The sequence below is a fragment of the Taudactylus pleione genome, unplaced genomic scaffold (genome assembly GCF_031769625.1).
Source record: "Taudactylus pleione unplaced genomic scaffold, aTauple2 ptg000156l, whole genome shotgun sequence".
NCBI lineage: Eukaryota > Metazoa > Chordata > Amphibia > Anura > Myobatrachidae > Taudactylus > Taudactylus pleione.
The window spans coordinates 3001728-3014032 of NW_028284558.1; positions in this window are offsets into that span (position 1 = coordinate 3001728).

Sequence of the window (12305 nt, forward strand, 5' to 3'; positions counted from 1 at the left end):
ATTGAAATTTCATCACACAGTAACATGGATAGGTGGACATCAGTACACATTTGGCTTATCAGCGTGTTCCACTTAATTAGCTACAGTTGCCGCTTACCTTATAAGGAGTTGTGCTGACAATGGTTCTTGAACCGCTGATCAAAGGCAGCTTGCTAAAGTTGAAAAGGATCTCATCATCAGGCAGCAGGATTTGCCCTATCATGCTCTCTCTATTAGTAGTTCAGATTACTGTACAACATGGCAATGTAAACAGTACTGGAGAATTGCCTTAACAAACTGGCCACCACAAAAAAATTGTTTACAGTACATGTTATAAGTACCTATAGATTTTTAGGGTTATAATTCTAAATGTGCAAACTGGTGTGTTTATTAAAATGTGCTGTCAGGAAACAGTCACTACGACTATTAGCTGTCTACATGTAGAAATTCACATGTAATTATGATTTGAATTGGTGTTTCATTGAAATCCCATTGTGAGCTGAATCAGTGTAATCAGTGCCATAAATCAGGGTGTGTGAGTGGTGCTGCTGACCAGGGCGCAGGGTGTTGGAGGCTGCACCATTGCTGCATTTGGCGTACAGGGTGCCTGGATCATCCACTTGCAGCATATAGAGCTGCCGCAGAGCCGCCCAGAGGGCACTAAGGCTGCCCGGGCAGTGTCCTTTTTGCTGGTGCCGATAGCTCCACCTCTAAGCATGACCTGTGTAAATGTTCAATCACTACAAGCAGAAAATGGGAACATTTTAACGTGAATCCAAGCTTGTGTTTTGCCGAGAGTTGCTTACACTTACTGCTGGAATAAAATGTACCAATGTGATGTAGTTATGAGACAGGCGGCTGTGATGCTGCCGGTCTCAATACCTACACTGAAATCCTGACAAGGGACTTAAGATAGGCGTCGAAATACCGACGCCTATCTTAATCCCGATGCGGGAACGGCAAAGGACGCCAGACAGAATGAGGTAAGTCCAGGGCGCCCTTAGTGTTAGCCGCTGGGGGGAGGGTTAGGTTTAGGGAGCATAGTGGGGTTAGGGTTAGGTTTTGGGAGGGGAGGCTATGGTCAGGCATCCCAAGGGGGGAGGTTTAGGCACCACTGGGGGGATTAGGGTTAGGCACTAAGGGGGGAGGGTTAGGTTTAGACACAAAGAGGGGGGGTTAGGTTTAGGCACTAACAGGGAGGGTTAGGGTGTGGGGTAGGGAGGATTAGGCTACAAGAAGGGAGGGTTAGGGGGGAAAGGGGGGAGTGTAAGCATACTTACCTGACCCCTGTCGGGATAGCAACCATTGGGATGCCGCTGTCGGTATTCTGACAGTAAGCATCCCGACAGCCAGCATTACATACTCATACCTTCAAAATTATATATATATATATTATTGTAATGATTGTAATGTATTGATGACATTCAGCAAACTGACACTACAACTTCCCCCAAGGGAAAGACTAAGGAGCTCATTCAGAGTCGGTTGTGAGCGCTGAGCACTAACAACCGACTCGATGTTGCCCCACAGCGCATGCACATGATGGAGCTGGTCCATTCCAGTCGGAATGCTTGCCGTTTGGGGGCAGCCCCACTGAAATCATTGCTGATGTCAGTGGGGAACTTCCTGCTCGAACAGAGCAGGAAGCTCCCTGGAGCTTACGAGTGCCCAGACCCTACCCTAGGGTCTGGTCGTAAGCCCCGATGGTCGCGATGGTCTTGACCATCGCGATCATCACCCATGTCAGCCGTTAGAGCTGTGGGTGTTAACCCACAGCTTAATGATCGACAAGGAGGCGGCCGTTCAGGATGCAAGCGGCCGCCCTGATTCAGAGCGACCACTTGCATCTAACAACCGCCTCTGAATGAGGCCCTAAATCTATTGATAATCTAAAAAACCTCTGTTGCGATGAGAATTATGTTAACTTATGGGCACAAATATTGGGATCCTACTCAAAATTCCTATATTACTTTTACCTAATTATGATCTGTTGAAATATTGGCAGAAATGTTTTGACCAGTGAATGGTAAATTTCTAAAAGTTTTACACTGAAATACTTTCCTGTTCTGTTTCTAGTGGTTTGTCTGCAGGTTGTCTTAGTGTTGCTTGTAAAATTGATATAGAAAGTGGAGTGACTTATCCCCCAAAAATGTAATAATGTCAACACTTGCAAAAAATGAAGAGAATAAAATGTTATCGATCTTTTGGGGCTGATTCTGTGTCAGATGGGTCTCTGATAATGGGCATAAACAGCGGGTTTTTGAATACACATGTGCAGATGCGAATATACACATTTTTGTGTTTCTCTATCCTGTTCGATCGGATCTGTCTTTCCGCAAAATTGGGCGTTTCGAAGTGGCAACTGTACAGCAACAATGTGAGCACATGGAACTGCCCTGTCTTGTGGAAGTGTCCTGGGCATGTATAAATACTTTGGGGGAAATGTACTAAGCTTTAGAGAGAGATATAGTGGAGAAAGATAAAGTACCAACCAATCAGCTCCTGTCACTTTAGAGGCTGTGTTTTTAAAATGACATTTAGGAGCTGATTGGTTGGTACTTTATCTCTCTCCACTTTATATCTCTACAGCGTTTAGTACATGTCCCCCTAAATGTGATTCTGAGTCATGCATACAAGGAAGAGAAGCCTGTTTCTATTGGTTCTTTTGGAACTAGCATGGGGTTAGTATGAGTGCAGATACTAATGATAACGGTTTCGGTGGTTGGCACCAAATCAATTGGCAGCATGGGTCTCTGGTAGCAGATACACAAACCCTACGGATTCTCTCATTAGCATAGAGTAGTAAATCAGGCTTTTGCGGCCTCCCATAACTCCACCCACCTCCCTTGCATCTCATGAATCAGCCCCTTTGTGTTCACCACATTAATATTAATTATATCTTAGCTACTGTACTTCCAGCTGTACACTGTTACAAACAGGGAATATTACTTTCACATATTACAATATATCAATATGACCACCAGCTCATGCCAAATTCTTCCTGCATTGGCCAGTCCTATACATAATATAAACATGAATCCAATCTGAATTTAGCATGATCATAATATTTTGTACAAATTAGGTCCTTGTTTGTTTCAACCTGGTTTCACCTTCCTCAGTGCAAAAAAAGTGGCTGATGGGTTAAGATGCAGGGGGAGTGAGAAACTAATTTCTACAACCAGTTTCTAGAAAATATAAACAGCATTTAATTGGTTTCCAGAGAGCTGAAACATTGTTGCAATCAATGTAAATATGAACAGTAATTTTGTTATTTTGCAGAATGGAAGCAACCGGGTGTGAGACATTTGAACACTTGCTTTTCTAACTTATACCCTTTTCCAACAAAATTCCGGGTCTGACCCGGAGTTGGAACAGAGTTTCTATCCGGATCAGACCCGGAATTTAGCCGGCGCCGACTCGGGATATTCCCGAGTCGGCGCCGCTCACACCGGAGTCGGGTCTGCAGAGACCCAGCTTTCCCAGCGTGAAAGTGGACGCTTGGAGATGACGTTATCTACAAGCGCCACTGAAGTCGGACCAATCGGCCGGCTAGCAGCGCACTCCAGGTCATCGTGACCCGGAGTGCGCTGTTCCCACAGCAGGGTTTCAGTAGCCCGTGTTAATCCGTGCTATTTACCTGGGTTGGATTGCCGGGTCACTCGAACCAGCGATCCAACCCTCTCCCCTTTTACACCAAGGAGCTGCCCGGGTTAACCCTGCAATAACCCGGGTTTTAGCTTCGGTGTAAAAGGGGTATTAACTGATACAACTGAAAATAGGAGCTCACAAGCAAATTGGTTGGAAACAACCTTAATACAGTATTATTTACCACCTGGAAGAAGCATTTGACTTAATAACAGTAACAATAGTTTGTAAATCATATTATTATCAATAGGGGATTTGTATTGTAAAATGTGTGCATTTCCCTAGTTAACACTACATAAAACATGCATACATATACTCATAGATCTGTTTTATTTAGAGACTTGATTTATTTATTCTCAGACAGGATGAGGAAATGTTAACTAACAAGAGCCAAAATGAGGAAATGTTAACAAACAAGAGCCAATGTTAACATACAAAAGCCAATGAATTGTATATTTCTTTTCTATTTAAATGCTGTTTGTAAGAAAATAGTGTCTCTATCACATGGCTTCTGAGCCCTTGCAGAGATCTTTCAATCTATTTCACATCATCACACTTTATTACTCTGCGCCTATTGCCTTTACATTTTTTACTCACTATGAGATTGCCACAGTTTTCCCTGAATGTGATTTGCCTTTGTTGCTGCCAGAATTAACAGAAACATCTATTCTGTTTCTTTTCATTTCTAGCTGCAGGTTTTTTTTCTTCTGGAAATGCTCAGGTGCTAACAAGTGTGAGCAAGTGCACAGAAGCATGTGGTCATGATGATCATAACTGTCACAAATGAGAGACATTATACAGAATAGCATTATGCAGCTGACATATTGTATCACTGCTTGGTATCTCTAAATGTCCAACCAAGTTGTGATCAATCTCAGAGTCATTGAGACAGATGGGCATATAAGTTTAGGTAGCCAATAGACCTTGTATGCGTTAGTGTGGTTGCCGGTGGCTGAATTCACAGCTTACATCATCAGTGTGGCTGACTGTCCTGACAGTATACATGTTTAAAAGGGATGTACTATCTTAAAAATCTCAATAATATACCTTGCAACCAAAGCTTGTAATCTGTTTTCTAAAACATTGTTTTGAAATACTGTAAAAAAAAAAAAAATACTATTCCCAAGACAAGCTAACTGCATACAAATAAATAAAACATACATACCAAAATAAGAACTAAATCTAATTAGCCAGGAATCGGCAGGTACTTGTGGCTATATGCCGCACTTACGGTACCTCTGTACTCGCTGATTTATGTCCCATTGGAGGCGTTCCAACTGTAACTCACCCCCTTCACACCTATTAGAAATGAGCCCTATTTATATATAAAACAGAACAAACACAGTAGATGGTATACCAATCCTTGACAGATTGCAGGAAGACAGAAAAATCTGCAGAGATGCACTGTGCAAATAAATATGTTAAAGGTTCAACCTATTATCATGTAAGAACCACCCCTTTTAATAAAAAAAAAAACTTACATGAACTTTTTCATATAAAATGCCAGGAGGCTGATGAAGATGAAAATAAATTAAGCATACATTGCTTAAAACTACAGTGTATGGAAGCCTAGCCTATTTACGCACATACTATATGCAGAGCTCTACACACATCTCGAGATGTGCACATATCAACATATGACCTGGTTTACTACTAGTCATAATCATCATCCTCAGTGGTAGTTGCACCTGTCCTATTCTAGGTGAAAAGATGCACTTACTGTTTGGCATATATACTCTTACATGATGGTCTGCATGGGTCACTTTTACATGTATACACCCTCAGTGATCTCTGCCTACATTAGTATGCCATGTCACACCGCCGTTCCACATCTCTGAATGCATTTGACTCTGCATTCTTATATTTGCAGTGCACTCACAGTTTGTGTGTGTTCAGAAGTTTTTGTCTAAATTCGTAAAGGTGTACTTTGATGTGTGCTTCAATCTATACCAAGGTTCAAATGAATCTCATGAAAGGTATAGCTCTAAACCCAATCTCCATTTAAAAAATATTGAGCATTAGGACCCAATCTCTACCTTATCAGAAAGTATAGAGCACTAGACCCAATCTCCACCAGCTCAGAATAGTGTAAAGCACTAGACCCAATCACCACCAGTTTAGACAGTATAAAACACTAGAACCAATCTTCACCAGCTCAGACAGTATATAGCACTGCACCCAATCTCCACCAGTTTAGACAGTATAAAACACTAGAACCAATCTCCACCAGTTTAGACAGTATAAAACACTATAACCAATCTCCACCAGCTCAGACAGTATATAGCACTACAACCAATCTCAACCAACTCAGACAGTATATAGCACTACTCCCAATCTCAACCAGCTCAGAATAGTGTAAAGCACTAGGGGTAAATTTTCTAAGTAGGATTGCAGGGGTTTGCAAACAGATGTGCATTGCCACAGATTGACAGCATTTACTAAAGATCATCTTCATCGGTTAATAAACCCTGTCCCATTATTATCTCGGCACAAACCTCCTGTGGCTACAAGCATTGTACATATCTATGGGATCTGTGCATGTTTTATTAACAAAAAATTGTGGTCCCTCCCAAAATTGATAACCAGCCTTAGGACTTTAAACGTAGGCCGGCAGTGGTAAAATCTGATAACAAAGAGCATAGGGTCCCTAAATTTTCCCTTAACCAGTACTAGACTTTGGCCCTCATTCAGAGCGCACGCTCTGAATGAGGGCCGCCCTCCATAATTCTGGAGCGTCCTCCTGGACGCTCGTATAGCTGTGGGTCACCACCCACAGCCTATACGAGCGTGCAGTTTGATGGCCGCGATGGTCGTGACCATCGCGACCATCGAAACTGCGAGCCGGAGCCTGCGGTTGAGGTTTTCAACCGCAAGGCCCGGAGTGATTTTGGCTCTATCAGAGCCAAAATCACTCCCACTGACATCACTAGTGATGTCAGTGGGCCGGCTTCTGACGGTAGGCGTTCCCTTGGGAACGCCCCCGTCAGGGAGGCACGCCCCCGGCACGCCCACCAAAGGGAGCGTGCTGTCAATCAACATCGACAGCACGCCCCCTTTGATCAGACACAACGAGCGAAGGACTTTCCTTCGCTCGTCGCGTCTGGCGCATGCGCATGACGGAGCTCCCGCCGTCGTGCGCATGCGCAGTGCACAACATCGACCCACTTGCGAGCGGACAGCCGCTTGCGAGTGGGTCTGAATCAGGGCCTTTATCAGCCTGGGCTAATGGAAACATAGGGCTCGACTCAAATCGACGCAATTTCAAAAGCACCGGGAAGTAGCTCCCGAAGCTATTCAATTCTGCGCACTGTTAGGTCGGTGAATGCCCATTCTCCCATCCCTCGCGCCTTAAACAAGGTGTTTAGTCGTGAGAACGGACATTCTCTGACTAAACTTCTTGGCGCGATGCTGTTTCCACCTCACGCTGTGGGCAGAAAACAGCACTGTGCCTGTACTTTTGTCGGATTTCTGCTCGCATCCCAGGAGGGAAGAAATCCTTAGTCGGGCTTAACAGCGCGCTGAATTGAATAGCTCCGGGAGCCCATAGAGGTGAGATCCAGTGGCAAGCCTATTATTAATATCTTTCAATATATGAATCTAATGTCCTAGAGTGAGTTTTTGTGTCCTCTTGTTTGCAAAGTAATTCTGGCAATACACTATACTATTATCGGGGCCAATACACTGTGCACGATATCGGGGCCAATACACTGTGAGATATCTCACAGTGTATGCGCATGATATCTGCAGGGTGTCAGTTTGCCAAATAAAATTTATGTTGGTCTGAAAGGCATTTTATCTAGCAGTGTATACCCAGCATAAGATCTGAGTCTTCTGAGGTACAATCAGCTTTGGCATCTGGTCCAGGTTTTCCAGATGCCAGGTCCTGCTGTTCAATGTTCTTTCTGATCTTAGGATCCATCCTGTCATCTGCCAGATATATATCATTTGCCACAGCTGGGAACCCTATTACCAGTGCCTAGTAGAAGAGTATCTGAATTGTTTCCTCTCTCCTATCAATCTGTTGTCTGCTCCGCCAGATCTTTGTATAGAGTTAAGATATTTTGTAGTTGTCCACTTCTTGGTTTCTAATATGGGAAGAAAACAACAGAAACTCTTCTGGGAAATCTTCTCTTCTGAGCATGATTAAGCATCTCCTCCCTCCCTCTCATAGTTCAGGATTATACTGTCTTCTGGCATTTTCAAAATTCTTGAGAATGTTATGGATTGAAGATCACATTGAAGAACTTAGGTGACACCTGGGACTCTAAACTACCTTATCTTTTTACATTACCATAAAATTATTTCCAAAAACTGTCCCTATATCTAGTTTCTGATTATAGTTGAATGTTTAACTTTACATTATATAAGCTTTTTTCCCACCAATGATGAGGGTATAAATTAAGGAGGAGAAATCTAGAAATTCTGTTAATGTAACACAAGTATACATAATACATTTATTCCTTGTCCCGGTGAATGTGTCTTTCACATTCCCCTCTCCAGTCTAAAGTGACAGAGTGATATTCAATTGTTTGTGCCGTCGAGCACAAGTTCATTGGCGTCTATTGCACCTAAATGCACAGGGTTTAGATGCATAGGGGGGAATTCAATTGTTTTGCGCTGCCCGCAGCTCCTGTCTTTATTGAAGGGGAACAAATTAATTATTTGTGCCAATGGGCACGAGTACAGTGGGTGCCCATTATTTCTGCTCACACCCTCCTGAGGTGATGAGCAGAAATCCACAAAAAGTCGAGCTTTTGGGCAACCAAATGCAGCGTGCCAAGTACTTTGCATGGGTTTGGCCACTTTATGTGTCTAAGCCTGGTGCATTTGGGCGCGACATTCTGGATAAGTAACAGGCGCCCACTAACTCGCTCCCTACAGCACAAACAGTTGAATATCGCCCTGTCACTTTAGATGGGAGATGCGGGTAGCGCTAAACAGGGGCGGCACTACCAGCGGTGCAGCCAGTGCACTTCACCGGGCCTGGAGCCTGATGCCGTTTATAATTGTATGGCAGGCTGCGGTGCAGCTGCTTGCTGGGCAGTCATCAAGGTACATGCTGTAAAAAAAAAGAAATTATTAAGAAATTTGCCTTTTTTTTAGGACAAACTGTACTGAACTCATGAAAAAAAATTAATGTCTGACTGGCTGTTACCGTACAACCAAAAACAGCCAATCATACATTATTTTGAAGAATGTCTAGAAAAAAAATGATATGTATATTGGTAAAGACTAACAAATCCAATTTTTAACGTGTGGTTATATGATTGAACTGACTTATTCCTTATTATAAACATCTGAACATTAACCAGGACTTGCATTACACTTTCAATGGGATGCATTTATTAAGTTCCCGAAGCACTTGTGGGAAAGCACATTATTTAATTTTTGTCATATTTCTAGTACTACCAAATGTATCATGATGACATAAACCATGTAATAAAGACAATCCCAATGTTTATTTACTAAATAAATTTAGCTAAACTAAGCACCATGTTGGCAGAGAATCTAAATTGTCTAAAGTATTAAAAAGTTGTAGACTGGACATTGAGGTTCATTTTCTTCTTTCCACAAAATATATCTCCAGCGGGACCCACAATTCATCAAAAAATGGCGCAGAGCATTCTTATGAGTAAATTCCAAATACAAAATGTAAATGTTTCTTATTAAGTGCACAGCAGAATTAAGTAAATTGCATTAAAGGAAATTTGAATATTTTATGTTTCAGAAACTAGCCTAAAGGTAGTGTATGTGCATAGATATATAGATAGACATATTACATAGATTAAGGTTTCTTAATCTCACTAGAAACACAGACAAAATAATTAGTGGTTAAGTTTTGCCCTGGAAACGTACCTTTGCTTTCCAGTGTTCATAGAGTAGTCATTGGCCTTGATGTACTGCAAAAAACCTCTTCATATCTCGCTATCTATTGTTGTGATAAATCATCTACTTCCATTAATATCAATGTCAGACTGACTGTGTATCAGTCATGTGTTCTCTGCTTTCAGTTTTTAGTGGTTTAACAAATGTCATTTTTGTGTGGATTGTAATAATGAAAACTGAGCTTTCAATCTGTTGCCTTTGATGAAATGTGCCGTTTATTTTTTCCAACATTTTTACATTTTAGATGAATCAATTTTTATAGTGAAAATAGAGTTCAACAACAGGTGTGATCTGTGTGCTGTGGGTGCTATGCCTGAAAAGTGTACGAGTAGCAGCAATGCTTGTTTCTATCTATTTAACACATTCTCCAATATCTTTATCATTTGTTTCTTACTTTTAGTTGACTGTAAGTCAGAAGAAAGTCTGTGCTCACCATAATAATGTTGATCTACTCTACAATAGAAATATATGCGAAGGATTAACAGAGGCGCCACCGGGTGTGCTGACCCCTCTCTTGCATTTGCAAAAGGGGCGTGGTCTCCCTAATGTGCCATTGTAAGGGCGCGACCGCATATCACGCCCACATCCTCGTCATGCTGGGGGCTTGCCCAACACTCTGGGAGCGGCTGGCAAGGCTCCCAGCCATTGCCAGCACAGTGTGGATGATGCGCACATGCACATGTCATCCATCACCGCTTTAGCTCTGTTTGGTCACACCATCCAAGGGGATGACACGAAAATAGCAGGTGTCACCCCCTGGGATGATGTCGCCCGATGCAGCCTGCACCCCTCTAGTGACGTCACTGAGGATTACTTTTGTGAAATTTGTGATGTTGATAAGTTAAAATATTTCTCTCTCTCTCTAAAATGACATTGTAAGCATTTCTGCTATTCCCGACTAAACTGAAGTGTAATGGGCATGTTGGCACAGTGGAAAGTTGGAGCCCAGGTTCGGCTCCAACCAGACCACTATTTGTGTGGAGAGTGTATGTTCTCCCCTTGTTTGAGGGTGGATTGTGAATTTAAAGTGGACTGAAAAAGATAATGATAAAAGTGCCATAATGTAGGCAGGTGCCAATCAACTGTAGGCATGTTCCATCACAAAATTAGGTGAGGGTAAAATACAATTTCCCTAGCTTTGTAAAAGAAAAAAATTATCACATTGCCTCTGCCTACCTGTACCCAAAACATAGAGCATTCTACTGACATACAATTCAGAAAGAATCCTAGTGTACTCCATACAATACAGAGAGCATTCCAATGTCCAATATGCAAAACAGAGAGCATCACATTGATCGCTATACAGCACAGGGTGCAAAAAACCTAGGGGTATATTTACTAAAGGTCAAGTTTTATGTCTATTTAAATAGACTGAAATCGACTCAAAATCGACTATGTAATGCACTGCCCAAATCTCACATTTACTAACATTCGAATTTGAAATCGATTTCAAAATCTAATACAATATGAGTCAGTTTGTCAGGTGTAAATGCATTTGGTTTTTAACTTTCTGTTCAAAACCGTTTGCAAATAGAACCTAAAAATATAAACTCATCTAAAAAAAGAAGCATGCATGGATCACTATAATCTGCATATGCATTTTAGATTTAAAAGAGGCTAAACAGTTAAAAATATAAATACAGCGTGGGGGTCCCCCCTATTCCCATGACCAGCCATGGAACTCTTAGCCTGATCTTGTCATGAAAAATCGGGGGAACAACTGGCATGTGGTTCCCCCTATTTTCAATTAACCAGCGGACACGCAGCATGGGTCCTCCTGCCAATGGTGGATTCTGGGATAATAGGCTAGTTAGGGAGAAGCATGCACAGATAACTATATGTGCATGCATGCTTCTTAGGGTTAAAAAGCCCAGGCTGCCATTAGCCAATCAGGAGCCACTGCCATGGAAACGGCTTGTCTATTATATTGAATGGAGCTGACCGCAAATTACCTTAATTCATTATGGGTGGCAGTGGGCACTGCCTGCTGTATGTCCATACGATTTTTATTTTATCATTTTTTAGGACTTCTACTTGGAGAAGAGGACTGAACTCCTTCAGTAGGTAAGTAGTGTGAGTGAGTGAATGTGTAATAAAGATTTACATAATTCAGTGTGTGTACGATGGTTTGTTTAATATTCTTCTTACAGTGGCGTACAGGTGCCACTGGCCTGCTGGCACTTGTAGTTCTACAAGTGTCAAAGCACAGACTTGCTGGTATCTGCAGTTCCACTGTGAAAAACAATATTACTTCTTCATTTAACCCATTACCCCTGCATCCACTGCCACCAGGAATGCAGGGAAGAGCCCTGGGCTAAGGCTCAGGAGAGGGACCCCATTTTTTGGGGGGTATCCTCTTTCTGAGGGCTACCACCCCTGGGCTGACCATTTTGGGGCTGGTCTAAAGCTTTGGCAGGAGGACCCATGCTGTGTGTCCTCCTGCTGTGGTATTACCACCCCGGCTGGTTCAGCCTGGTGCTGGTTAATGGAAAATAAGGTGAACCCCATGCTGGTTTTTCCCATGGTTTTTCCATGACCAGACCAAGCTAAAAGGATCATGGCTGGTTTTGGGTTTAGTTGGGACCCCACACAGTTTTTTATTTTTAATTATTTAGCCTCTTTTAACCCTAAGAAGCATGCACAGATCATAGTTATTTATGCATACTTCTACCTGTCGTTCCTACCTCAGGGTGTTATATTTTTGGGAGCTTTGAAAGTCGGATTTGAAGTTGATTTTTAGTCAATTTCCAATCTGACTGATTGAGGAGATCCTATAGTGGTCTATGGTAATGTGT